This window comes from Amblyomma americanum, chromosome 7 (assembly GCF_052857255.1).
Source record: "Amblyomma americanum isolate KBUSLIRL-KWMA chromosome 7, ASM5285725v1, whole genome shotgun sequence".
Classification (NCBI taxonomy): Eukaryota; Metazoa; Arthropoda; class Arachnida; order Ixodida; family Ixodidae; genus Amblyomma; species Amblyomma americanum.
Genome location: NC_135503.1, coordinates 91,517,739 through 91,543,692, shown reverse-complemented (window position 1 = coordinate 91,543,692; position 25,954 = coordinate 91,517,739). Strand labels below are relative to the sequence as shown.

Genomic DNA, 25,954 nt, shown 5'->3' with positions numbered 1-25,954 from the left:
TCAGTGACCCGCGACAGCTGCTCCCTTGCTGCGGCGGCCACCATCTTCGCCCTGCGACTGCACAGCCAGCAACACGCAACCTTCCTGGGCTCCTCCACCACGGCGGAGTTGATGGGGATCCGGCTCGGGCTGGACCTGCTGCTCACCCTCGGCCCTCCGCCGCCCAGGAGTGCTCTGCTGTGCGACTCCCGCGCCGCCCTCAGCCGCCTGCAATCTAACGGCCGCGGTACCCCACTAGTGCGGGAAATTCGCTCGCGCATCGAGCGCCTCGCGCAGAGAGGTTGTGCCGTGCGTGCACAGTGGGTGCCCGGTCACTGCGGCATCGCCGGCAACGAAGAAGCTGACGACCTCGCGACCGCTGCACACCAACTACCTGCCAGCGATCTGCCCCTTGCGCTGGAGGACATGCGTGCGGCCATTCACGACCATCTCCGAAAGCAGCACCCCGACCGACGCATCGCGGGCGGTGAGCGCATCGACAGTGTCACCGGCTGTCGCGCACTTACACGGTCGCAACGTGCAATGATCCTCCGCGCGCGCATTTGCTGCGTGTGGCCCGGGGAACGACGGGTGCGTCACGGAATCGCGACGAGTGATGTGTGTGACGGATGCGGTGCAGTGGAAACACTAGAACATCTGCTCCTTCGCTGCTCCGCGTTCGTCGATGCTCGTCGCGATATGCTCGCGGCCTATAGGGCGCAGGGCATACTACCAGACTCCATCAAGACGCTATTGTGGCCGCAGGGCAGTGCGCGCACTCGTGAGCGAACTTTGGTGAGCCTCTGTGCATTCCTCGAACACACGGGCTTGACGTCCCGTCTGTTCTCCGTCAGGTAGTTACACGCAGTGACCGAACGCTCCGCGAGTTCTACCTTGAACGATTAATAACTGGACGCCCCACTCCAGTTGTAACCTACACAGTGCTGTGCGCGTGTGTGATTTAATTCCTCTTAAATGAACTAATCACGCGCACAACCTGGACACATTACTTATTGTGTAAATAGGTTGTACATATTACTTCTCCCCCTGTCCTCTATTCCTCTCCCCTCACCTCTTTCATTTCATTTCTCCATTCTGCCTGCTGTCCTTTATTTCCGCTGCCCCAGCTCAGGTGCTTCAGTATCGATGGCAGATGCCGGGGCTAGCAAAAATCTTTTCCTTCCTTTTTACTATTATTTTTAATAAAACCACTACCACCACCACCCTGAGTTTGGTAGGCGCTTTCGACGGCTGCGGGGTGTCGGCTTCCGAAGCCTCGGCCTTTCTTCTGGATTCCTCGCCTTCCTTTGTAGGATGCGGTCTTTTAGTTGCTATTCTGGCGTCTGTGTCCGTCGCGTTATGGGCTGAAGACTGGGACGCGTTGGAGGGAGTGTGGCAAATAGCGTCTGTTTCCATCGCATTATTGGTCGAATCCTGGGACGCGGTGGGTGGCATTCTAGCCGCAGTGGAATTCTGTACCTGATGAGCTTGTAACAGGCGTTTAATGTCAGCCAACTCTTTTTTAAGGCTGGCAATTTCTCTGTCTCGGGATTGTAGTTGGATCTGAAACTCCTTCTCTCGAGCGTCAATAGATTGGGAGGCCTCTGCTGGCCAGCTCACCTTTTTATTGGAGCGGCTATCGCTGCGTCCGCGGCTTGAGCTTCTCTTGTCGTTCCCTGCAGGGTTCCCCAGGGGCGGGAAGGAGCTGGAGTTGTTCCGGCTGTGGCTTCCTCCTTTTCCGGTAGCACCGTGTTCCTTCTTCCTGGGCCTAGACTGGTGTCCGTGTAGTGATGAGTCGTTGTCCCCTCGCTTGGGTGTCTGGTTGCCATGGGGCGTTCCTTGTTTGTTCTTGTTGATCAGCCGGAATTTGCAGTTCCGGCTGCCTGTGTTGTGGCCCCCGTTGCAGAAGATGCATACGGGTTGGCAGGTTGGCTGTTCTCCCTCAGGTGGAGGCGAGTGATTTTCTCCGCAGCGGCGGCAAAGGTTCGTTGTAGGTTTGTAGCAGACATCGGCCCGGTGTCCTACTCTCCTGCAGTTGTAGCATACCTCATGTTGCTCCCTGAACGGGTGGACCCGAAAGACGCCGCACTGATAGATTACTTGGCTGGGTAGCTTCTTTCCAAAAAAGGTGATTTGTATTGTTCTGGATTTCCCGATCCTTCGGGCATCCACAACTTCTATTCCTGCGTTTCGGTTTCCGAAGCCTTGGCGAACCGCTTCGGGCGAGTCTCCCGCGTAGGCGTTGTAAATGACCCCTTTTACCGAGTCTTCGGGCGCCGCCACGTACGACGTTACGTTGTAGGTTTGACCTTGGAGGTTCAGGTTTTCAATATTGGCGTATGCAGTCGCCCGTTGACGATCGGGCGTGCATAGCGTAAAGGTGTTGTTGGCCGTATTCACTCTGATAATGTCTTCATTCTTCACCGTATCATACGGCAGCCTGGCCACCTCGCATGCGCAGAAGAGTAGTAGTCCGGGCGCAAAGTCCCTCAGATTCCAACCTTTTGGTCGGCAGACGATTTTGTAGTCGTCGGTCGGTAAGCGCGGGAGAAGGGCTTTCTTGCTGAGTGCAAGTAGCTTCTTCCCGTTCTTTCGCGATGGAAAATTGGAATTAGACTTGCCTCGGCTGTGCCCCTGCGCAGGCTCGTCGTCGGTTGATGCGGGCCCTTTATTCTTCAGGCCTCGTTGTCGGTCGCGGTAACGAAGAATGGTTTCCCATTTTCCGGCCTCGAGCTCCGACGGTGATATTTTCTCGCCTTCCACGGCGTACTCCATCTGTGCGGGTCCCTGGGCGCTCAGTTCCCGGCGGAGAGGTGACGAGCTAGGTCGAGCTCAATGGCTAGGCCGGCAGTCAGCCGACAATATGCCTAGGTGTCCGTAGATTGGCAAAATCCGGCTGCAGCAGGCACTGGACAATGGCCCGGATGTCGTCCAAAATATTCGAGCCCGAAGGCTGACTCTTTCTGCCGAAAAGTGGCTTCGAGGCGGGAGCCCATGCGAGACACGTCAGCACAGCTCCGTCCTCCTCCAAGCGATGGTAAGTTCGCGATGGCGCCCAATTTCTCCAAGGTGCCGAAGTGAAGGGCTCCGGAATAATTTCGACCACCCGGGGATCTTTAACGTGCACTGACATCGCACAGCACATGGGCGCCTTAACTTTTGCCTTCATAAAAACGCAGCCGCAGCGGTCGGGTTCGAACCCGGGAAATCCGGATCAATAGCCGAGAGTCCTAACCATTGAGCCACCGCGGCCGGTTCGCAGTATCTGCAGAACCCACTGTCATGACCTGCGCATGCGATGCTGGAAGACGGTTTCCCGCTTGACCGGAGGTCAAGGTCAAAGGTACAAGTCGAAATAGACGGTGTGACAGCCGCTGGTGTCGCTGCTGTAGCCGACGTCATGGGTCGAACCTGGCTACCACCAGTTATGCTCATGGTTTGACCTCTACCTACATTCAAGGTGAAACTTGCGGCCACCGTGACCTCTAGCTACATTCAAGGTCAAACTTGCGGCCCCTTCTGACGGCTGGAAAAGCAGGCGTAGACAAGCTTCTCGCTTCAAAAATTGAAAATTTGTTTTTGGGAAAAGGAAATGGCGCAGTAGTATCTGTTTCACATATCGGGGACAACTGAACTGCGCCGTAAGGGATAAAGTAGGAAAGAGGTGCCGTAGTGGAGGACACTGGAATAATTTCGACCACGTGGGGATCTTTAAAGTGCACCGACATCGCACAGCACACGAGTGGCTTAGCGTTTCGCCTCCATCGAAACGCTGCCGCCGCGTTTCCTTCTTCAAAATCAATTTTAAAAAATTGGGTGTGGTTAGGTCTGGTTAACCCTCGTTGAATTGCGAAAGCTTCGTTTCCTCGGCACGTCGTCTACGCAGCGTCTCATTCCGACGCACTCGATAACTCAGACCGGTCTCTTCCGCAGTTGAAGAGTCACTCCGGGACGTAACACGACTTCTAGCCGCATCTTTGTTACGGCGCTTCACGAGTTGTGCGGCGCGTTCTTATGCCGTCTCTTGAGCGCGTTGTCTCCGCCTGGCTTCGTTCTTTCGTTGTTGTCTCTCTTTCGCGCTCTCCATAACGACTAGAATCCACTGACTACTGCTGCTGTAGCTGATAGGCAGAAAGAAAAGGAAAGTGCTTGAGGCTGCCTACTGGCTCAAGCCGAACCACGCTCGCTGCCGCGTGCTGAAAGTAGGAGAAAAAAAGGAGAGTTAAAGGATAGGAGAGCAAAGATACAAAGACAAGGCGCGCGCTGTTATGCCCCAGGCCGATCCCGGAGGCTGTGCAATACCGGGCCGACCCGTGCCAGAGTGCTTCAAGCCAAGCATTCCGCGATATTCCGAAAATAAGTTCAATATCTTCGGCTTAAAGACCCGCAGCATATAATAAATCAGGTATCAGATATCATGGCGGATTGGTACGTTTCAATGGGGAGAGGCGTGAGCGAATCCACTGAGGCGAAGCACACACACACACACACACACACACACACACACACACACACACACACACACACACACACACACACACACACACACACACACACACACACACACACACACACACACACACACACACACACACACACACACACACACACACACACACACACACACACACACACACACACACACACACACACACACACACACACACACACACACACACACACACACACACACACACACACACACACACACACACACACACACACACACACACACACACACACACACACACACACACACACACACACACACACACACACACACACACACACACACACACACACACACACACACACACACACACACACACACACACACACACACACACACACACACACACACACACACACACACACACACACACACACACACACACACACACACACACACACACACACACACACACACACACACACACACACACACACACACACACACACACACACACACACACACACACACACACACACACACACACACACACACACACACACACACACACACACACACACACACACACACACACACACACACACACACACACACACACACACACACACACACACACACACACACACACACACACACACACACACACACACACACACACACACACACACACACACACACACACACACACACACACACACACACACACACACACACACACACACACACACACACACACACACACACACACACACACACACACACACACACACACACACACACACACACACACACACACACACACACACACACACACACACACACACACACACACACACACACACACACACACACACACACACACACACACACACACACACACACACACACACACACACACACACACACACACACACACACACACACACACACACACACACACACACACACACACACACACACACACACACACACACACACACACACACACACACACACACACACACACACACACACACACACACACACACACACACACACACACACACACACACACACACACACCTATATATATACCCAGCGAGGCGACACCTCCTCTCCCTCTACCCCAGGAGACCACATCCGGTGGAGCGAGCGGCAGCATCTGTCTGTTGGAGCGCGGCTGCGGCGTTGCTAGAGGCAATGGCGGCTGGAGATCTTTCGTGGGCCACTGCAGACGGCTGAAGTTCGACCACGCGACGAGCCGAGCTGGCTGCCTGGTTAATAATAATAATAATAATTGGTTTTGGGGGAAAGGAAATGGCGCAGTATCTGTCTCATATATCGTTGGACACCTGAACCGCGCCGTAAGGGAAGGGATGAAGGAGGGAGTGAAACGAGAAAGGAAGAGGTGCCGTAGTGGAGGGCTCCGGAATAATTTCGACCACCTGGGGATCTTTAACGTGCACTGATATCGCACAGCACACGGGCGCCTTAGCGTTTTTCCTCCATAAAAACGCAGCCGCCGCGGTCGGGTTCGAACCCGGGAACTCCAGATCTGTAGTCGAGCGCCCTATCCACTGAGCCACCGCGGCGGGGCTGCCTGGTTGGCGTAGTGTTGCTTTCGCAACAAAACAAATTTCAATTTTCTTCGAAAGCAAAGGAAAGGCGCATAACTGGCCCCCTGGGACGGCGGAGACCTCAGTCGCGCTCGGTACTGACAGACGTGCGCTGCATGCGTTGGCATTCACAAAGTTGTAGTAGAAACGCGGCACGGACGCTATAGACCCTAGGCGTTCTTTGTGTTCATTGCCGTTAGCGTTGACACCGCTCTAGACTTCGATGATTTTGAGAAAAGGACTGGCTCCCTGGGGCAGTGGATGCCTCCATCACGCTTTGAGGTACCTGCCGGTGGGGGAGAGAGATGTGGGCTGCATGCATTTGCGCTGACAGCATTGTGGCAGAGACAACCTTGTGGGAGCAACGCGCCACTGCAGGAGTGAGCCACAGCGTTCCTTGGCTGACCAACCTCTCGCTATCAACCATTAATTTAACCGCTACCTGTCAGGGTGGGCGCGTTGCAAATGCAGTGCGCGGAACGCACTCAAGGTCAGAGGCCAAGCCGCGTCTACTTGCCGATACATCACAGCTCTCTCTCGCTAACCAGGTTCAGCCCACAGCAAAGTTTTTTTCTTTTCCAGCAGCAGTATACGAAGTGGTTTCCACCAAATAGAGACCAAAGTACGTGGGACTTTCAGACGATCAACTGCCACTAGGCGAATGCCCGGAAAAGCGCTGGCTATTTAAGGTGGGTTCCGTCGCTCTTACTGACTGAAGTTGCTGAAAGGAAGTCTGTCTGTCTGTCTGTCTGTCTGTCTGTCTGTCTGTCTGTCTGTCTGTCTGTCTGTCTGTCTGTCTGTCTGTCCGTCTGTCTCTGTCTGTCTGTCTGTCTGTCCGTCTGTCCGTCTGTCTGTCTGTCTGTCTGTCCGTCCGTCCGTCCGTCCGTCCGTCCGTCTGTCTGTTGTTGTTGCCAGGAAGGAAGAAAAGGAAAGTGCACAGGCCTGCTCACTGGCTCAAGACGAACCACAATTGCTACCACGTGCAGAAAGTAGGAGAGTTGAAAGATGGGATAGAAAAGACGCGCTAAAGACAAGGCCGACCCCGGAGGTAGTGTAATACCGGGCCAACCGGTGGCGGGAGTGAAGCATCCTTCAAACTTTCCTCCACATTTCCAAAAATAAGTCCAATTGGACCCGTAACAGATACTCTACGGGGTCCGGACAAGGGGAAAAGGAAGTACAACACGAAGCGCTCATTGCACGAAAACGAGACTTAAAAATTGGACCAGACAGATATAGCATTGAGAGGAGCTGATGCTTCGAAATGAAGAGCGCATTCTGTTAAAGAGAAACATTGCTACCTGGGCGCGGAAGAAGCGGCAGAGCATTAATCAGCAATAGCCATTAGCCCACGCAAATCCCTAGTTCTGCTCTTACTGCTCCGCCTGGATTAGTGCAACGAGGCCCCACCGAAATCTACTGCGCCTGAGGGGTCACGTGACGAGAAATGCGCGAGACGCAGAGGGCGCATCCATCGGTGGCTGAGGGGTATAAAAGCTTCGCCGGTAGCAGGGGCGTGCAGAATGCTTACACGCTCTTCTTCTTCACGTGTTACATACCAGGTCGTGAGTTTGTAAACCACCTGTATATGATGTCTAATGTGATTCACATAACAAACCAGCGAAACCGCGTACTCTTTGTTCATTTCCGTCTTGTTCGCGCGGTCGTTTCTTCGGAGGCGAAACGCAAAAGGCGCCCCTGTGCTGTGCGACCTCAGTGCACGCGGGAGATCCCCAGGTGGTCGAAATTATACAGAGCCCTGTACTACGGCGTCCCCCATAGTCTGAGCTACTTTGGGACATCAAACCCCAAAAACGAACCTAAACCAACCACGCACACACAGACGTACACGGAACACTGCATGATTACATTGTGTAGTTTGTGTATATTACCTATCCTCTCTTCCTGTCCCCTCACCTCTTTCATTTCATTTCTCCATTCTGCCTGCTATCCTTTATTTCCGCTGCCCCAGCTCAGGTGCTTCAGTATCGATGGCAGATGCCGGGGCTGGTAAAATTCCTTTCCTTCCTCTTAATCAATATTTTAGTAAAAACCACTTACTTCTTACTACCACCAGACCAGAGGCGAACTGCAGGTCTGGCTACGTATATCCTGGAATAGCTGTGCTAAGGCGCTGCCAATTTTTTTCTTTTACTCCCTCTTTTATGCCTTCCTTTATGCTGCGCTTCGGGTGTCCACGAAGAGCTGAGACAGATACTGTGTCATTTCCTTTCCTCAAAAACAAATTTTCATTTTTTTCAGGGGCGTGCCAGGGCGTGCCCCGAATTTCTTATAATTGGTTTTTGGGGAGACCCCGCCGCGGTGGCTCAGTGGTTAGGGCGCTCGACTACTGATCCGGAGTTCCCGGGTTCGAACCCGACCGCGGCGGCTGCGTTTTTATGGAGGAAAAACGCTAAGGCGCCCGTGTGCTGTGCGATGTCAGTGCACGTTAAGATCACCAGGTGGCCGAAATTATTGCGGAGCCCTCCACTACGGCACCTATTCTTCCTTTCTTCTTTCACTCCCTCCTTTATCCCTTCCCTTACGGCGCGGTTCAGGTGTCCAAAGATATATGAGACAGATACTGCGCCATTTCCTTTCCCCCCCCCCCCAAAAAAAACAATTATTATAACCAATTTTTGGGGAAAGGAAATGGCGCAGTATCTGTCTCATATATCGTTGGACACCTGAACCGCCCGTAAGGGAAGGGATAAACAAGGGACTGAAAGAAGAAAGGAAGAAAGAGGTGCCGTAGTGGAGGGCTCCGGAATAATTTCGACCACCTGGGGATCTTTCACGTGCACTGACATCGCACAGCACACGGACGCGCTTGCGTTTTCCCTCCATAAAAACGCAGCCGCCGCGGTCGGGTTCGAACCCGGGAACTCCGGATCAGTACGAATTTCTTTCTCAAATTGTTCCCCCCTCTCTCTACTACGGCACCTATTTCTCTCTTCTTTCTGCCCACCTTCCTCCCTTCCACTACGGCATGGTTCGGGTGTCCACCGAGATGTCAGACAGTTACTCCGGCATTTTACCCGCCGCGGTGGCTCAGTGGTTAGGGCGCTCGGCTACTGATCCGGAGTTCCCGGGTTCGAACCCGACCACGGCGGCTGTGTTCTTATGGAGGCAAAACGCTAAGGCGCCCGTGTGCTGTGCGACGTCAGTGCACGTTAAAGATCCCGGTCGAAATTAATCCGGAGCCCTCCACTACGGCACCTCTTTCTTCCTTACTTCTTTCACTCTCTCCTTTATCCCTTACCTTACGGCGCGGTTCAGGTGTCCAACGATGTATGAGACACATACTGCGCTATTTTCTTTCCCCAAAATCCAATTGTTATTATTATTACTCCGCCATTTCCTTCTCTTAAGAACCAGTTTTCAATTTTATTTTTGTTAATAGCAAAGACGACTATAATAGCCATTTCATTAATGACTCATCGAGTATGTGCACGGGTCCTGCTCGCCCTGGCCTGCTGCCTCGGAGGTACAGCGAGAGATCGTCGGCATTGCGGGAAAGCGGAGAACACCCCTCCGTGCTGTGCAGCAGCTGGCCAGAACCGTCATACTCGAGGAGCTGCAGGACCATCTCCTCGTGTACACCGACGGCTCAGTGGCCCGCGACAGCTGCTCCCTTGCTGCGGCGGCTACCATCCCCGCCCTGCGACTGCACAGCCATCAACACGCAACCTTCCTGGGCTCCTCCACCACGGCGGAGTTGATGGGGATCGGGCTCGGGCTGGACCCGCTGCTCACCCTCAGCCCTCCGCCGCCCAGGAGTGCTCTGCTGTGCGACTCCCACGCCGCCCTCCGCCGCCTGCAATCTAACGGCCGCGGTACTCCACTAGTGCGGGCAATTCGCTCGAGCATCGAGCGCCTCGCCTCGCGCAGAGAGGATGTGCCGTGCGTGCCCAGTGGGTGCTCGGTCACTGCGGCATCACCGGCAATGAAGAAGCTGACGACCTCGCGACCGCTGCACACCAACTACCTGAATTCAGTTTTTGGTAAATCCGCTCGCTCAATTAGGACTGCCGTTTACTCTTCCCGTCCTCCTCTCATTCGGTGCAACCGTCAAAGGGCATGCCATTTGGCAAGTGTGCCAACTACCCCACAAGTATATCAGTGCAACTGGGAGATTTTTGTGTTAATTTCTAGATGTATTTATTATTTTTTTATTCTTTAAAACTTTCATTCTCTCAAAATTACTTGCTTTCTTATCAATCCTCACATTTGTAATTCTACTCGCACGGCTTTGTTTCCTTGATTTACAACCCGATTTCCTCATGCTCAATCAAATTAAGGATTTCCTTTTCACTCACAATCTTCATTGATAAATCGGTAGAGATTCACTTAGATTAGACATTCCCTGTTTGGACCTGCACCAAACCCTGGCCAATCCCCCACCGTGGGTATGTGCCATCATCTTTTCAGGCAGCAACAACAACTACCTGCCAGCGATCTGCCTCTTGCGCTGGAGGACGTGCGCGCGGCCATTCACGACCATTTCCGAATGCAGAACCCCGAACCACGCATCGAAGGAGGTGAGCGTATCGACAGTATCACCGGCTGTCGCAGACTTACACGGTGACAACGTGCAATGATAATAATAATTAATAATATTTGGTTTTTTTGGGGAAAGGAAATGGCGCAGTATCTGTCTCATATATCGTTGGACACCTGAACCGCGCCGTAAGGGAAGGGATAAAGGAGGGAGTGAAAGAAAGGAAGAAGAGGTGCCGTAGTGGAGGGCTCCGGAAAAATTTCGACCACCTGGGGATCTTTAACGTGCACTGACATCGCACAGCACACGGGCGCCTTAGCGTTTTTCATCCATAAAAACGCAGCCGCCGCGGTCGGGTTCGAACCCGGGAACTCCGGATCAGTAGTCGAGCCGGAGTTCCCGGGTCCTCCGCGCACGCATTGGCTGCGTTTGGCACGGGGAACGACGGGTGCGTCACGGAATCGCGACGAGTGATGTGTGTGACGGATGCGGTGCAGTGGAAACACTAGAGCACCTGCTCCTTCACTGTGCCGCGTTCGCCGATGCTCGTCGCGATATGCTCGCGGCCTATAGGGCGCAGGGCATACTACCAGACTCCATCAAGACGCTATTGTGGCCGCAGGGCAGTGCGCGCACTCGTGAGCGAACATTGTGCATTCCTCTGTGCATTACTCGAACACACTGGCTTGACGTCCCGTCTGTTCTCCGTCAGGTAGTTACACGCAGTGACCGAACGCTCCGCGAGTTCTACCTTGAACGATTAATAACTGGACGCCCCACTCCAGTTGTAGCCAACACAGTGCTGTGCGCGTGTGTGATTTAATTCTTCTAAAATGAACTAATCACGCGCACAACCTGGACACATTTCTTATTGTGTGAATATTTTGTACATATTACTTCTCCCCCTATCCCCTCGTCCTGTCCCCACGTCCTGTCCCCTTACCTCTTTCATTTCATTTCTCCATTCTGCCTGCTATCCTTTATTTCCGCTGCCCCAGCTCAGGTGCTTCAGTATCGATGGCAGATGCCGGGGCAAGCAAAAATCTTTTCCTTCCTTTTTACTATTATTTGAATAAACAACCACTACCACCACCACTTCTTTTTTTAGCTCTGCCTCCTCCTCTTCGCCTACGTGGCATTCCTTCTCCTTCTGTATCACTCGCGAATTACGTCATACCGTCCACGTGTTCATCATCATCACCGCCGTCTACTCGTGTCGTGCTCGTGCCTCCATTTGCCGGATGCCTCGACCCAGCGCTCGTAGCCGCTCGTCCAGCCAACCATTCTCGCTGACCGCTGCCACCTAGGTCGTTCTACCGCCATCAGCGACGCAGGAGTGCCGGGTCCCAACTGTTCCAAGAATACTGGTGACATGAGCACGCCGCTCACCCGTTCCCTCGTTTCCACCAGGCGTCCTTCCATAGCGGAGACTGAAGCGAGACACGGGCAGACTGCGGACAGCTTCGACTCCGGCTTGTCCTTTGTAGAGGTAAGCCCCGACATTCTTCCGATAACCGTAGACAATTCCACCGGACGCGAAGGCGCCTGCCGGTCGCCCGGCGTGTATTAGCCTCAGGCAACGAAGTTCGAAGGTAGTCGTGCCATATCCATCGGGAGCGCCGATAGTCTGCAGTCGTTTCGCACGAAGCACAGGTGTCATTGACGACTGCAGCTTTTATTTCTCAGAAAGAGCAGCTGAACAGAGTGTAGACGCATAAATGCCCACGCTCCGTTGTCATGTATGCACGGCCTATTTAGCGTATCATGATTAAGTGTGTAAGATAAGAACAGAGGCAGGACCAAAGCTATTTTCTTAAAAATATTCTAGAACTACGATGAAGCGGACCGCGGCTGCAGCGTTTCGATGGAGGCGAAATGCAAAGGCGCCCGTGTGCTGTGCTATGTCAGTGCACGTTAAAGAACCCCAGGTGGTCGAAATTATTCCGGAGCCCTCCACTACGGCACCTATTTTTTCCTTTCTTCTTTCACTCCCTCCTTTACCCCTTCCATTACGGCGCGGTCCAGGTGTCCGCCGATACGTGCGACAGATACTGCACCATTTCCTTTCCCCCAAAACCAATTTTCATTTTCATGAAAAGGTGTGCCGGCCCAGCTAGCGCTCGCAGCCTGAGCTGTATGCTCAGGGAAAATTTCCGCTGGCCGTTATCGCAGTTTGACCAATGATGCGAAGCCAAACTACGAAGGGGCTTGCATAGATAACACTGAAATGAGGTGTTAGGCGATAAGCGCAGAAGCCTTCGGAACAGAACGTCTTGGCCGACCACCCTGATCTGTGCTCGAGCAGCGTCCAATGCGGGTCTAATGGGCGTCATTACCCCGCGACTGATTATAGTACCGGCGTTCCTGCTCCATGTGCACCAGATTCAGATCATATATTTAAAGCGAAAGCTTTACTACTTCCCTCTGTAGCTTCTTCGCTGTCTGCGCAAATTTCACGTTCAACACAAGAGAAACCACGTGATACCTATGACGTCATTCAGCCGCGCCTGTGTTTCTATAGGCTGTCTGTGTTCAGTGTTCATTGGCGTTGCCGTTGACAACGTTCTACACAGATGATGTTGAGGAACGGTAGGGCGCATAACTGGCTCCATGTGTCAGTGGACGCCTCAATCTCGCTTTGATGTACTTGACGGTGGTGAGAGAGATGTGGGCTGAATGCATTTGCGCTGACAACGTTGTGGTATATAGATACGCGGCACTGCAGCAATAGGCCGCAGCGTTTACTGGGTGACAAACCTCTCGTGATCAACCATTAATTTAGCATTCTGGGTTTTTTGCGCAAAAGACACGACACAAAAGAAACGAGGTAGACAGGACAAGCGCTTACTAACAACTCAGGTGTTTATTGATGGAACATTTGCTTAAATACAGCAGCTGCTCTTATCAAACAAGAAGAGGGAAAGAAGAGCCTTCGCATACATATATATCAGATCAGCACAGATCCCATCATCGCACTACAGAAGGCATGTGTCGAGCTCTAATTCTGCGCAAGATAACTGATTTCTTTTTTTGAGAGCACAATTGAAGGATTGCTGACACACGAGTTACCCGATTTTCCTATCTCATTAGCCTCAATTATCTCTCTTACAAGTTGTGTCTTGCACCGGCGCAGTACTGACGTTTTTTCGAGCGCGGGAGTGCAGTTGCGGCAATTCCGAATATGGTCAATCATTTTGCTACCTGACTTGTTCTTGACATCTCTTGCGTGCTCCCTCAGCCTTTCATTAAGGCACCTGCCAGTTTGGCCAATGTACTGCTTACCACAGGCAAGTGGTATCGAGTACACAACGCTCTTTTTACAGGCCACGAATCGCTGCTGGTGCCGCTTCGAACAAGCGACGGCCGCATCCTCCGCATTCACTCTCTTGCATATCCTGGAGAGTTTTTCAGGAGCGTTAAAAACCACTCTAACACCAGCCCTAGCACCGATCTTCTTAATATTATGCGAAATTCCGTGAATGTACGGAATAACCGCCAATTTCGTCCGGTCAATTTGATCGGGTATGCTGGCTGGTTTCTTCAGCAGGTTCTCGGCAGTTGATGCCAGCAAGGCCCGCTGGCAGCCTGCGCTCGAAAGGCGCTGCAACTGGATGTCAAAGCTGCGTCCTACCAAATGCAGGCAGGACTTGCTCAGAGCGTTGGAAAGGCACGATTTCACAATGCCTCGTTTTACGGCTTTGGAGTGTGCCGAGCTGAAGGGAAGCAGGGGCTTGTTGCCTCTGGGCTCAAAGGCCCAACATACGTGTTCACTTGAAAAATAAAGCCCTATATCTAAAAACCTGATGAAATTAGCTTCCGGTAACTCGTGCGTCAATTCTAATGGTGCTAGGCACTCTGAAAACGTCGTTAGATGCTTATGTACACTAGGAGAAAAAGATTCTTTGTCACAATCCACGAACACAATGAAATCATCAACAAATCTAAAAAGCTTTAAAACGTTAGTGTCGCGAAGGCAGTCATGCAGCACCTTGTCACGTGTCGCTAAAAAGATGTCACTAAGACATGGTGCTAGGCAGGATCCAATGCATATTCCTTGTTTCTGAATGAATGTCATATTTTTTCACTGCGCATACGTGGAAGTCAGGTACATTGTTAACAGTTCGATGAAGTTGTCAACCGATAAACCTGCATTATTCTGGAAGGCTGTTGCACCATGGCTGTCAATACAATCGCGGACACTTTTTAAGAGACAATCGTGAGGTATGGAATAATACAAGTCCTTTATATATACTGACAGGGCATACATGCGTTTGCTGTTATTTGATTTTCTAAACTCTATTATTTCGTCCGAATTTTTTACCCTAAAGGGATCGTTAATTTCTAAGACACTCAACTTCTCCTGCAAGAACCTGGCTACGGCTTGCTGCCAGGACCCCTTTACGGAAACAATCACTCGGAAAGGGCATGCATCTTTGTGTGTCTTGCCACTGAAGAACATGTTTAAGGATAACTTCTCAGCTTTCTCTACAAAGTGTACTAGCCCATCCAGCTTTAATGTCTCGATAAACTTCATTGCCTTTGTCTTAACTTTCGCGAGTGAAAGCTTTTTACACTCTTTGAAATTTGTAGCGATCGCTTCTGAAGCCTTCTGAAGTTACATCGTTTTTTCCAGGACACAGAAGCCTTCCTTTTTATCGGCCGGTACGATATTCAAGGCATTATCCTTCAGGTACCTAATGGTCTTTTCAACAGGTAGGGTCCTAGTCGACGACCTGTGATGTTGGAGGAAGTCAACGCCTTCGGAGACACACCTCTCGGCTTCAGCCCCTGAATGTCGCGAGACTTGCCTGATCATTTCCAGTAGTTCAGCTGGAGACTTCCGAGGTTCGGTGGCAAACTTTGGTCCGAGGCTGAGTACCTGCTGGGTCTGCCTCGGAAGTGACACATTCCCCAACGTGTGGACGTTGTTCCCAGGTCCAGCGTTCACTTTTGGTACGCACCGTCGAAGGAAGGGAAGTGTTCGTTGCCACAGGAATTCTGTAGTATTGTTGATCATCACGCAGAATTGGCGCCATTGCGATGAAGCACTGGAAGGCTGCGTGCACTCTTGTAGCCGAATCCACAGAAATTCTTTGAACAGACGGCACTGCTTCTGGTACTCCGAACGCAATATTTTGCACACTCTCCTTCCGTGCCCGGGAGAAGGTGTGCAGCCGCCAAACAGCGCTATAACTTCGCCAGGAAGCACCTTTTTTCGGATACAGAACCCAAGTTCTCTGGACTTGCAAGCCACATGGGCAATGATGGGAACAAGTTGCGACGGATACAAGGAATAGAGGAAAGGAGCGCCTGCAGAACTAGAGATATAACTTGCGAGTATGTTTCTGCAGGCTAGTTGGTGCCTAAGCATTCTGGGTTTTTTGCGCAAGAGACACGACACAAAAACGAGCTAGACAGGACAAGCGCTTACTAACAACTCAGGTGCTTATTGATGGAACATTTGCTTAAGTACAGCAGCTGCTCTTATAAAACAAGAAGAGGGAAAGAAGAGCCTTCGCATACATATATATCAGATCAGCACAGATCCCATCATCGCACTAGAGAGGGCATGACTCGAGCTCTAATTCTGCGCAAGATAACTGATTTCTTTTTTTGAGAGCACAATTGAAGGATTGCTGACACACGAGTTACCCGATTTTCCTATCTCATTAGCCTCAATTATCTCTCTTCCAAGTTGTGTCTTGCACCGGCGCAGTACTGACGTTTTTTCGAGCGCGGGAGTGCAGTTGCGGCAATTCCGAATATGGTCAATCATTTTGCTACCTGACTTGTTCTTGACATCTCTTGCGTGCTCCCTCAGCCTTTCATTAAGGCACCTGCCAGTTTGGCCAATGTACTGCTTACCACAGGCAAGTGGTATCGAGTACACAACGCTCTTTTTACAGGCCACGAATCGCTGCTGGTGCCGCTTCGAACATGGAAGACAACGACTTATGCCCCCATTCGATGATAGGTTTTAGATCGCATTTGTCCACGCAAGATGTCATGATACAGCCCACACATGACATATTAGACACTAAGTCGCTGGATGCGAAAGTAATAGTGGGACTTGATCTCACTAAAGCTTTCGATAATGTAAAACACGAGGCGATACTAGAAAACCTGGCTCTTTTAAATGTCGGGGAGCGCACATACAACTACATTGCCAATTTCCTTTCGGACAGGATAGCGCGCATCCACTTTGGTGAAAGTCAGTCTCAAGACATACACTTGGGCAGCATAGGCACTCATAGGGTTCGGTACTTTCCCCTATTCTCTTCAACGTGGCCATGATACGGCTCCCGAAGAGACTGGAGGGGATAGATGGCTTGAATGTCTGCATGTATGCGGACGATATCACCATGTGGATGACCCGTGGCCACGACGCGCACATCGAAAGTACGCTACAGAAGGCCATAAATGAGGTCGAAAACTGTCAGCCGTAGGGGCTTGCAATGCTCGCCGCAGAAGTCTGAACTTCTTTTTTATAGACCTCTGCATCAAAGACAAACTAGAACCATCCCTAACATCAAATTACAAACTCAAGGGGCGGAGATTCCTCATGTTGACAAAATCAGAATTTTAGGAATGATTATACAAAGCAACGGGTACAACGGTGATGCAATAACTAAGATGGAAAACTGCGCGCAACAAACTATGCGGCTCATACAGCGGATTGCAAACAGAAGACACGGCATGAAAGAGCAGAATCTCCTACGGCTGGTACAGGCGTTCGTAGTAAGCCGTATCTCGTATGCTGCCCCCTTCCTTGATCTTAAAGTTTCAGAAAAGGAAAAGATAAATGGAATTATCAGGCGATGCACGAAACAAACTCTAGGATTGCCCATCCGTACATCCACTCACCGCCTTCTAGAGCTGGGAATGCATAATACCCTGGAAGAAATTACGGAAGCAGTGAGAACGTCCCAAATCGAACGCTTAGCCGGGACCACAACCGGCAAGGCCATTCTAGAAAAACTCAATCTTAGCCGAGATAACAGAACAACCGCCAAAGTTGACATGCTCGGAAAAATTCGAGACAATATAGTTGTACCCCCATTACCCAGGAATATGCATCCTATTCATCACTCAGTGCGCCGGGCCAAGCGGGCAGAGGCGCTAGAGAAACGCTTCCGCTCCTACAAAGACGAGGACGTGGTCTACGTGGATGCCGCTGAATATGGTAAGAACACGATGACCGTCGCGGTCGTCAATAATAAACAACTCCTCAAAATAAGTGCCTCCATACTCTCGGGTAACCCAGAGACTGCAGAGGAAGCTGCCATTGCACTGGCTTGTGTAGGCACAAAAGCGAGATACATCATCAGTGACTCCAAAGTTGCCATACTAAATTTCAGCAGGGGCCGGGTCTCCCCTCTAACGAATACAATTCTAAGCCGTCATGTAATAGACCGGAAAATTACGCTAGTCTGGACACCAGCACATGCATCCCTGCCTGGTAATGAGACGGCCCACGAGTTCGCGCGAGGCTTTTCTTTCCGGGCGGACCCGAGCGAGGTGGCCTTTACAGACAGGGATCGCATGGTGACCTACAGAGAAATTACACAACACTATCGTTTGCAACGAGCTAGACTTCCTCCAGCGGATAGATCCTTGTCCAGATACCAAGCCATCAACTGGCGCCGGTTACAAACTTGCACATTTCCAAACCCGGCCCTCTGGAGTCTTATGTACCCAGGGCAATTTTCAGAAAAATGCGCGAACAGCGAACTTAGGGCCATTTTGGACCACATACTATGGGAATGTCCTCATGCTCCCCGGGAGGGACGACGTATTAACACAAAATATCAATGGGAGACCTTACTACTGAGCTCCGACCCGGTGACTCAGTTACAACTCGTCCGACTGGCCAAAGCCGCCGCCGAGAGTCAAGACCTTTCGGCCGTCGTCTAGGCGGGTAGCCCTCTGGCTAGCCTCTTTCTGTTGGATATTAAAAGTTTTCCTATCCTATCGAACAAGCGACGGCCGCATCCTCCACATTCACTCTCTTGCAAATCCTGGAGAGTTTTTCAGGAGCGTTAAAAAACCACTCTAACACCAGCCCTACCACCAATCTTCTTAATATGATGCGAAATTCCGTGAATGTACAGAATAACCGCCAATTCCTGGCAGTTGCGCAATCTTTTGACAATTTATTTTGATGTACTCAAGTAGAACTTGTCGCTGGGCTAGTCGGCGCATAGTTCTATGTACAAACGTTTAGCGCATAATAATACACAATCTCAAGAACGGTGGACAGAACAACGCGCTTCCTGTTCCCAAGCGCGTTGTCCTATCCACCGTTCTTGTGATTGTGTCTTATTTTGCGCTAACGTTTGTATATTTTGATGTAACGCGTAACTGATCAATGTCATTTGCAGAGCTCTTAGCTGGGTTGCAAACGGCTGTAGCTTTGACCGTGGAGCTGAGCCAGTGCTCAATGCTAAACGCTTGTACACATTTTTCGGCGAGTTTTCATGAACAATACTGATAACCTCATATTCTGGCACACCATTCCAGTGATAGATTAGCTCTAATAAAGATTCTAGAACTTTAAGAATGGTTTTAGAGCGAGAGCTCAACTTTTCTTCAATCACCTTCAATGCCTCACAAGGTCGAACCGAACGTAAATGCGCGGAGTTATGGCCTAAAGTATGATAGTGTGACCAAGTGACCATGGCTATGACCGTTGGGTACCTGACCTCGACCTTTGACCACGATGACGTTTGATTTCAGCCTGGACCGTCGCGGTGGCTCAGTTAGGGCGCTCGGGTATTGATCCGGAGATCCCGAGTTCGAACCCGACCGCGGCGGCCGCGTTTCGATGGAGGCGAAACACAAAGGCGACCGTGTGCTGGCTGTGCGATGTCAGTGCACGTTAAAGATCCCCAGGTGGTCGAAATTATTCCGGAGCCCTCCACTACGGCACCTCTTGCTTGCTCTCTTCTTTCACTCCCTCCTTTATCCCTTCCCTTACGGCGCGGTTCAGATGTCCGCCCATATGTGCGATACTGCGCGATTTCTTTTCCCAAAAAAGCAATTTTCATTTTTCATTTTTTTAATTTCTTTCTGGAGACCATACTTAACAGAGCTTTCGCTCGTTTGAGTAGGTTCAAGCCACGTGAAACCGCACACATTTTTTTTGCAAAGAATATTATCAGTGAGAGGGAGAACTGTCTTTTAATGAAGGATGGGACCTTTGGAACAATGTCCGCGCTCGGAACATGCAGCACTGGATCATCGCACATTTGACATGGGAACAGTAACTACGAGTGAACGGGAACCTATTCCGCGCATACCGTTCAACTCCCCTTCCTTATCCATGCAGCAACTCCACATGTCCCGGCGCAGAAGGCGGCTCCAGGACGTCCTGCCGCCTGTGGAGCAGACCATCGATGAATGCTGGGATTGCCGAGTCGACTTCCAACTTGCGACCAGGCCCGTAGCCCACGAAGGGTACGAGAATGATAGCTACGACGCCTCCCTCTTCTCCATCCCGGTATGCCGCATGTACCAGCAACCGTGCAAGAGCAGAACAACAATGGCCCTGCACATTAGTACTCACAACAAGGGGCAGCTCTGAAGTTCAGTGCTGAATCCACCAGTGCAGCCTCCGCTCTATGGCGCTTCCGCAGTGCGGGAGGAGACTTCGTGCGCGGCTTCTGCGAGAAGCTGTTCGCGCACAAGAGCGACCTGGACGAGCACCTCCACCTGAAGCCCGCCCGTCGGCGTCGATTCAAGCATCCGAGCTGTCCCACTCGGAAATATGCCAGCGCTTCAGAGTGTAATGATTGGATACCACGCCAGAGTTCGCTTTTTACAGCAGTTGCTGGAGTCAGCGGCGTGGTTTGAATAAAAATATTCGTATCTGTGTATGTTCGGACCATCTTTCAAAGCGGTAGCTTGCGACTTATCGGCGAGAGACAGCGTCCAAATTCACACCTTCCAATCCTTACGCTTTAAGCTTTGCGTACATGAAACGACAGTTTGCGGTTCGACAAAGCAGGTGCGTAAATGATAATTCATAATTGGTTGTTGGGGAAAGGAAATGGCCGAGTATCTGTCTCACATCGGCGGACACTAGAGCCGCGCCGTAAAGGAAGGGACAAAGGAGGGAGTGAAAGAAGAAAGAGGTGCCGTAGTGGAGGTCTCCGGAATAATTTCGACCAAATGGGGATCTTTAACGTGCACTGACATCGCACAGCATACGGGCGACTTAGCGTTTCGCCTCCATTGAAAATCAGCCGCCGCGGTCAGGTTCGAACTCGGGAACTCCGCATGAGTAGCCGAGCGCCCTAACCACTTAGCCACCGCGGCGGCGTGAAGTTAAGCTCAGCCTTAAAGGTGACGTGATACCGTTAATGAGTCAGTGGCCTGGGGTTCTCTGCACATCATAATGCGGACAAAAAAATATTTTCGATTTAACTTTTTTATATTAGCCAGGAATGCGAATTTCGTTGCCTAAAAAAACGAGTGAGAGATTAGACCGCGAATAAGGGTCCCCCTCTAGCCTTATTCGCCTTCTAGACGCTACCCTGAATTTGAAGAAAGACGCATAACTGGTTTCTTCCTTTCTTCTTTCACTCTCTCCTTTATCCCTTCCCTCACTGCACGGCTGAGGTATCGGCCGTTATGTGATACAGATACTGCGCCATTTAATGTCTCCCAAAACCAATTTTCAATTTCATAACTGTGCCCTGCCGCGGTGGCTCAGTGGTTAGCGCGCTCGACTACTGATCCGGAGTTCCCGGGTTCGAACCCGACCGCGGCGGCTGCGTTTTTATGGAGGAAAAACGCTAAGGCGCCCGTGTGCTGTGTGATGTCAGTGCACGTTAAAGATCCCCAGGTGGTCGAAATTATTCCGCAGCCCTCCACTACGGCACCTATTCTTCCTTTCTTTCACTCCCTCCTTTATCCCTTCCCTTACGGCGCGGTTCAGGTGTCCAAAGGTATATGAGACAGATACTGCGCCATTTCCTTTCCCCCAAAACCAATTATTATTATTATTATTATTATTATTCATAACTGGCCGACTTTGCCGGTGGACACACCAACCGCGCTGTGGGAAAAACAAACGCTGACTAAAGCTTGTTTCCGTGTCTTTTGGAGCGCTTTAGATCCTCCGAGCTATGCTGATTCCACGGATAGAATCCAAAATAACAGATTCCATAGCAATGGCGTTTTAGAGCGTTAACTGGTTGTTTTAAATTTTTTTTTGAGGGGGGTAGGAAATGGCGCATTATCTGTCTCAAATATCGGCGGTCGCCTGAACTGTGCCTTAAGCAAACCGTATAACGGAGAGAGTGAAAGAAGAAATTAAGAAAGAGGTACATAGTGCTGGGCTCGGGAATAGTTTCGACCACCTGGGGATAGTTAACGTGCACTGACATCGGACAGCACACGGGCGCCTTAGCGTTTCGCCTCTGCTTTTCGCGTTTCGGGTGCCAGCGTTATGCTTTATAGCGCAGATCGTAGCGCAGATCGTAACCCAGTGGTTGCCATCATGGTAACCGAGGTGGTTAAATAATGAACGAATGAGCTGTTTATTTAGAAAGGGAGGCTCAAGGCTGTTTGTTGGAAATTGGTTACGAAATGGAAAGACAATAGGCGCCGGCGTGATGCCCAAGCACCACAATATGAAACTGAGCTCTGTCGACCCGGTATAGATATCCCTAATTAGTTCACTATGAGCTATGAAACTCGAGCCTACGACCTATTTTAGGTGTGTTAGCGTTCGATCGCTGGCTCAGCGTCGGCTCATTTTCCTTTCGCGGCATGCGAGACGAGGACGCTTCCGCTCCGCAACGACTGTTCGACCCTTCTGCGAAGCTGGGACTCAAGTGCCCAACAAGAAATCGTTCGACTGGCTAAAGACTCCGGCTTGGTCCAAGAGCTACCGGCTTGCGATTTAGGCGACTGCCACAGCCTTCGGGGTCTAACCCATGAACCGCGAGATAGCCCTTGTGTTGGACGAATAAAAAAACTCTCCCTCTCCTCTCGCGGCGCGGTTGAGGTGTCCACTTTAGGGTGCCTCGATGCGCGCGCCCTCTCCTGGTGTGGAGACAACCGTGTCGTCTGCTACGGCGTGTGACATATTTGTGCCTCTTATTTTAATCGCGCTTCAGGAGCGCGCACTGTGGCCGTACGCGCTTCCTTTAAAGTGAGGTGGTGGTGGCGGTTAAAACTTCAATAGACACAGGTGAGCTCAGGATACGCAGGTCCTTGGGCCCCCGCACGGCCCCACTGCACTGAAACGTTCAAGTCCCGGAAGCTCATGACGATGACAGCCCAGTCTGTGGCGATGGCTTGCTCAGCCGGGGGGAGCCCGCGCACCAACGCATTGCCGCCGCCGAAGCCGCGACGCTCGCCAGCGCCATCTCTCGCTCGCAGCAAGCAAGCCGTGGATCCTGTGAGGCAAGCTCGGGCTGTCACTGGCGCGTTTTTCGTGGGGCGCGGCTCCGTCGCCGCCGCTTGACGGAAACGTAGAGCAGGGCCCAGCGGCACCTGTCGCCAGATTTGGGTGAGAAACCGGTGCAAATTCATCCCCCTCCGTCGGCTCCGGCGGCGACGGAGGTGACGGAGGAAGTGAAAAACCGGCTGTGAGAATGGGGCCTAATGTGTGTGACAGATGCGGTGCAGTGGAAACACTACAGCACCTGCTCCTTAAAGCCAACCTTCATTCGCTTACGGCGCGGTCCGGGTGTCCACCGAGATATGTGAAACAGGCGTCATTTCGTTTCCTTAAACCAACTTTATTCCATTTTCCTTCCTTTACGGGCGCTGTTCGGGCGTCCACTGAGATATGTGAGAAAGGAATAATTTCGTTTCCTTAAAGCCACTTTTATTTAATTTTCCTGTCCTTACGGGCGCGGTTCTGGTGTCGGTCTCCACGGCAAGCGTCGCATTCATCCCACCTAGCGTTCCCCTGAACGCATCAAAGTGCACCGCCGTTTTAATAATAACAATAATTGGTTTTTTGGGAATGAAAATGACGGAGTATATTATAATAATATAATAATTGCTTTTTGGGGAAAGGAAATGAAGCAGCATCTGTCTCATATATCGTTCGACACCTGAACGGCGCCTTAAGGGAAGGGAAATAGGAGGGAGTGAAAGAAGGAAGGAAGAAAGGTGCCGAAGTGAAGGGCTCCGGAATAATTTCGACCACCCGGGGATCTTTAACGGTCACTGACATCGCACAGCACACGGGCGCCTTAGCGTTTTGCCTCCATAAAAACGCAGCGGCCGCGGTCGGGTTCAAACTCGGGAACTCCGGATCAGTAGCCGAGCGCCCTAGCCATTGAGCCACCGCGGCGAGTTCGCCGTATCTGCAGAACCCACTTTCATGACCTGCGCATGCGATGCTGGCAGACGTTTTTCCCGCTGGACCAGAGGTCAACGTCAAAGGTTAAAGTCGAGATAGATGGTGTGGCAGCCGCTGGTGTCGCTGCTGTAGCCGAGGTCATGTGTCGAACCTGGCTACCACCAGTTATGCTCATGGTTTGACCTCTATCTACATTCAAGGTGAAACTTGCGGCCACCGTTACCTCTAGCTACATTAAAGGTCTAACTTGCGGCCCGTCCTGACGGCTCGAAAAGCAGGCGTAGAGAAGCTTCCCGCTTCAAAAATTGAAAATTTGTTCTTGGGGAAAGGAAATGGCGCAGTATCTGTTTCACATATCTGGGACAACTGAACTGCGCCGTAAGGGATAAAGGAGGGAGTGAAAGAAGAAAGGAAGTGATAGGTGCCGTAGTGGAGGGCTCTGGAATAATTTTGACCACCTGGGGATCTTTAACGTGCACCGACATCGCACAGCACACGAGTGCCTTAGCGTTTTGCCTCCATAAAAACGCAGCCGCCGCGGTCGGGTTCGAAGCCGGGAACTTCAGATCAGTAGCCGAGCGCCCTAACCATTGAGCCGCCGCGGCGGGTTCGCGGTATCTGCAGAACCCACTTTCATGATATGGGCATGCGATGCTGGCAGACGCTTTCCCGCCTGACCGGAGGTCAAGGTCAAAGGTCAAAGTCAAGATAGATGGTGTGATAGCCGCTGGTGTCGCTTCTGTAGCCGACGTCATGTGTCGAACCAGGCTACCATCAGCTATGCTCAAGGTTTGACCTCTATCTACATTCAAGGTGAAACTTGCGGCCACCATGACCTCTAGCTACATTCAAGGTCAAACTTGCGGCCCCTCTTGACGGCTCGAAAAGCAGGCGTAGAGAAGCTTCTCGCTTCAAAACTTGAAAATTTGTTTGTGGGGAAAGGAAATGGCGCAGTATCTGTTTCACATATCGGGGACAACTGAACTGCGCCGTAAGAGATAAAGGAGGGAATGAAAGAAGAAAGTAAGAAAGAGGTGCCGTAGTAGATGGATGGAAAACTTTATTAAGCAAGCGAGTTTGGACCGTGCAAGGTCTCAGGGCCACCGCACAGCCCTCACATTACGCGCATGTGTCCAGGCCACGTAGGGCCATGGCACTGGCACCCGGTTCACACAGCGAAGTTGCGTGTCCGGGTCCTGCGACGCAAGGAGGGCCTCCCATTCCTCCCATGTACCGATGGCGGGCTGTCCCTGCGGGGGAGGATCGGCAGGGCAGCCGAAGAGGATGCGGTCCAGGGTGGCATGTGGAGCTCCGCAGAGAGTGCACTCTGGGGAAACATGGCGGAAGTAGGAGAGACGCTGAGGGGTAGGAAGAGTTCGGGTCTGGAGTCGCCTCCAGAGGATTTGTTGGGAGTGGGATAGGCGGGGGTGGGGAGGGGGATAGAGTCGACGGGCAAGGCGTGCTTGTTGAGTTAGTTCTGAAAACGTGTGTGCCCGCTCCCTCGAGAAATCCCGGCTGGGGTCGCCATTTGCCCGGCAAGTAGTCCTCGGGCTATGTTATCGGCGGCCTCATTTCCGGGATTGCCAGAGTGAGCCGGCACCCACACGAGCTCAATACGCCTATCGGGATTTAGGGTGCACATTCTCAATATCTGCCACGCGGGGGGATGGACGCGTCCGCGGGCGAAGTTAAGAACGGCTGTTTTGGAATCGCTAAGTATATAAGCCGCATTGGTTTGGGCAATGGCTATTGCTATAGCTGCTTCCCCTGCTTCTTCCGGGGTACAAGGGGGGTCTAGGAAATGGGTAAATGGGGGGCTGCTGGATGGTAAGCCACAGCTACTGAACGGTCTGGACCACACGCGGCGTCCACCCAGCGCACATCCTCTGAAGTGCCATATTCTTTATGGAGAGCTTTGGCTCGCGTGACGCGGCGGGATTGATGGTATTCAGGGTGGACATTCCTAGGAAGGGGTTTCAGGATAAGCGCGGTGTGTATGGCGCGAGGGAGAGAGATGAAGTCTGTCGTGTGTGCCAGTATGCGAAGTCCCAGAGAATCCAGTATATATCGTCCGGTTTCCGTGC

At 51.7% G+C, this 25,954-nt stretch overlaps 1 long non-coding RNA gene and 1 pseudogene across 1 annotated transcript; one reads left to right on the top strand and one right to left on the bottom strand.

The window, feature by feature from the left end:
• Positions 1–7,071: 7,071 nt before the first annotated feature.
• LOC144099606 (U2 spliceosomal RNA) lies at positions 7,072–7,222 on the bottom strand (annotated as a pseudogene).
• A 4,709-nt stretch (positions 7,223–11,931) lies between these two features.
• LOC144097324 (uncharacterized) lies at positions 11,932–20,373 on the top strand. The gene is made up of 2 exons (XR_013306982.1): positions 11,932–12,035; positions 19,875–20,373. It is a non-coding gene; the product is annotated as an uncharacterized LOC144097324 (long non-coding RNA).
• Positions 20,374–25,954: the final 5,581 nt, after the last annotated feature.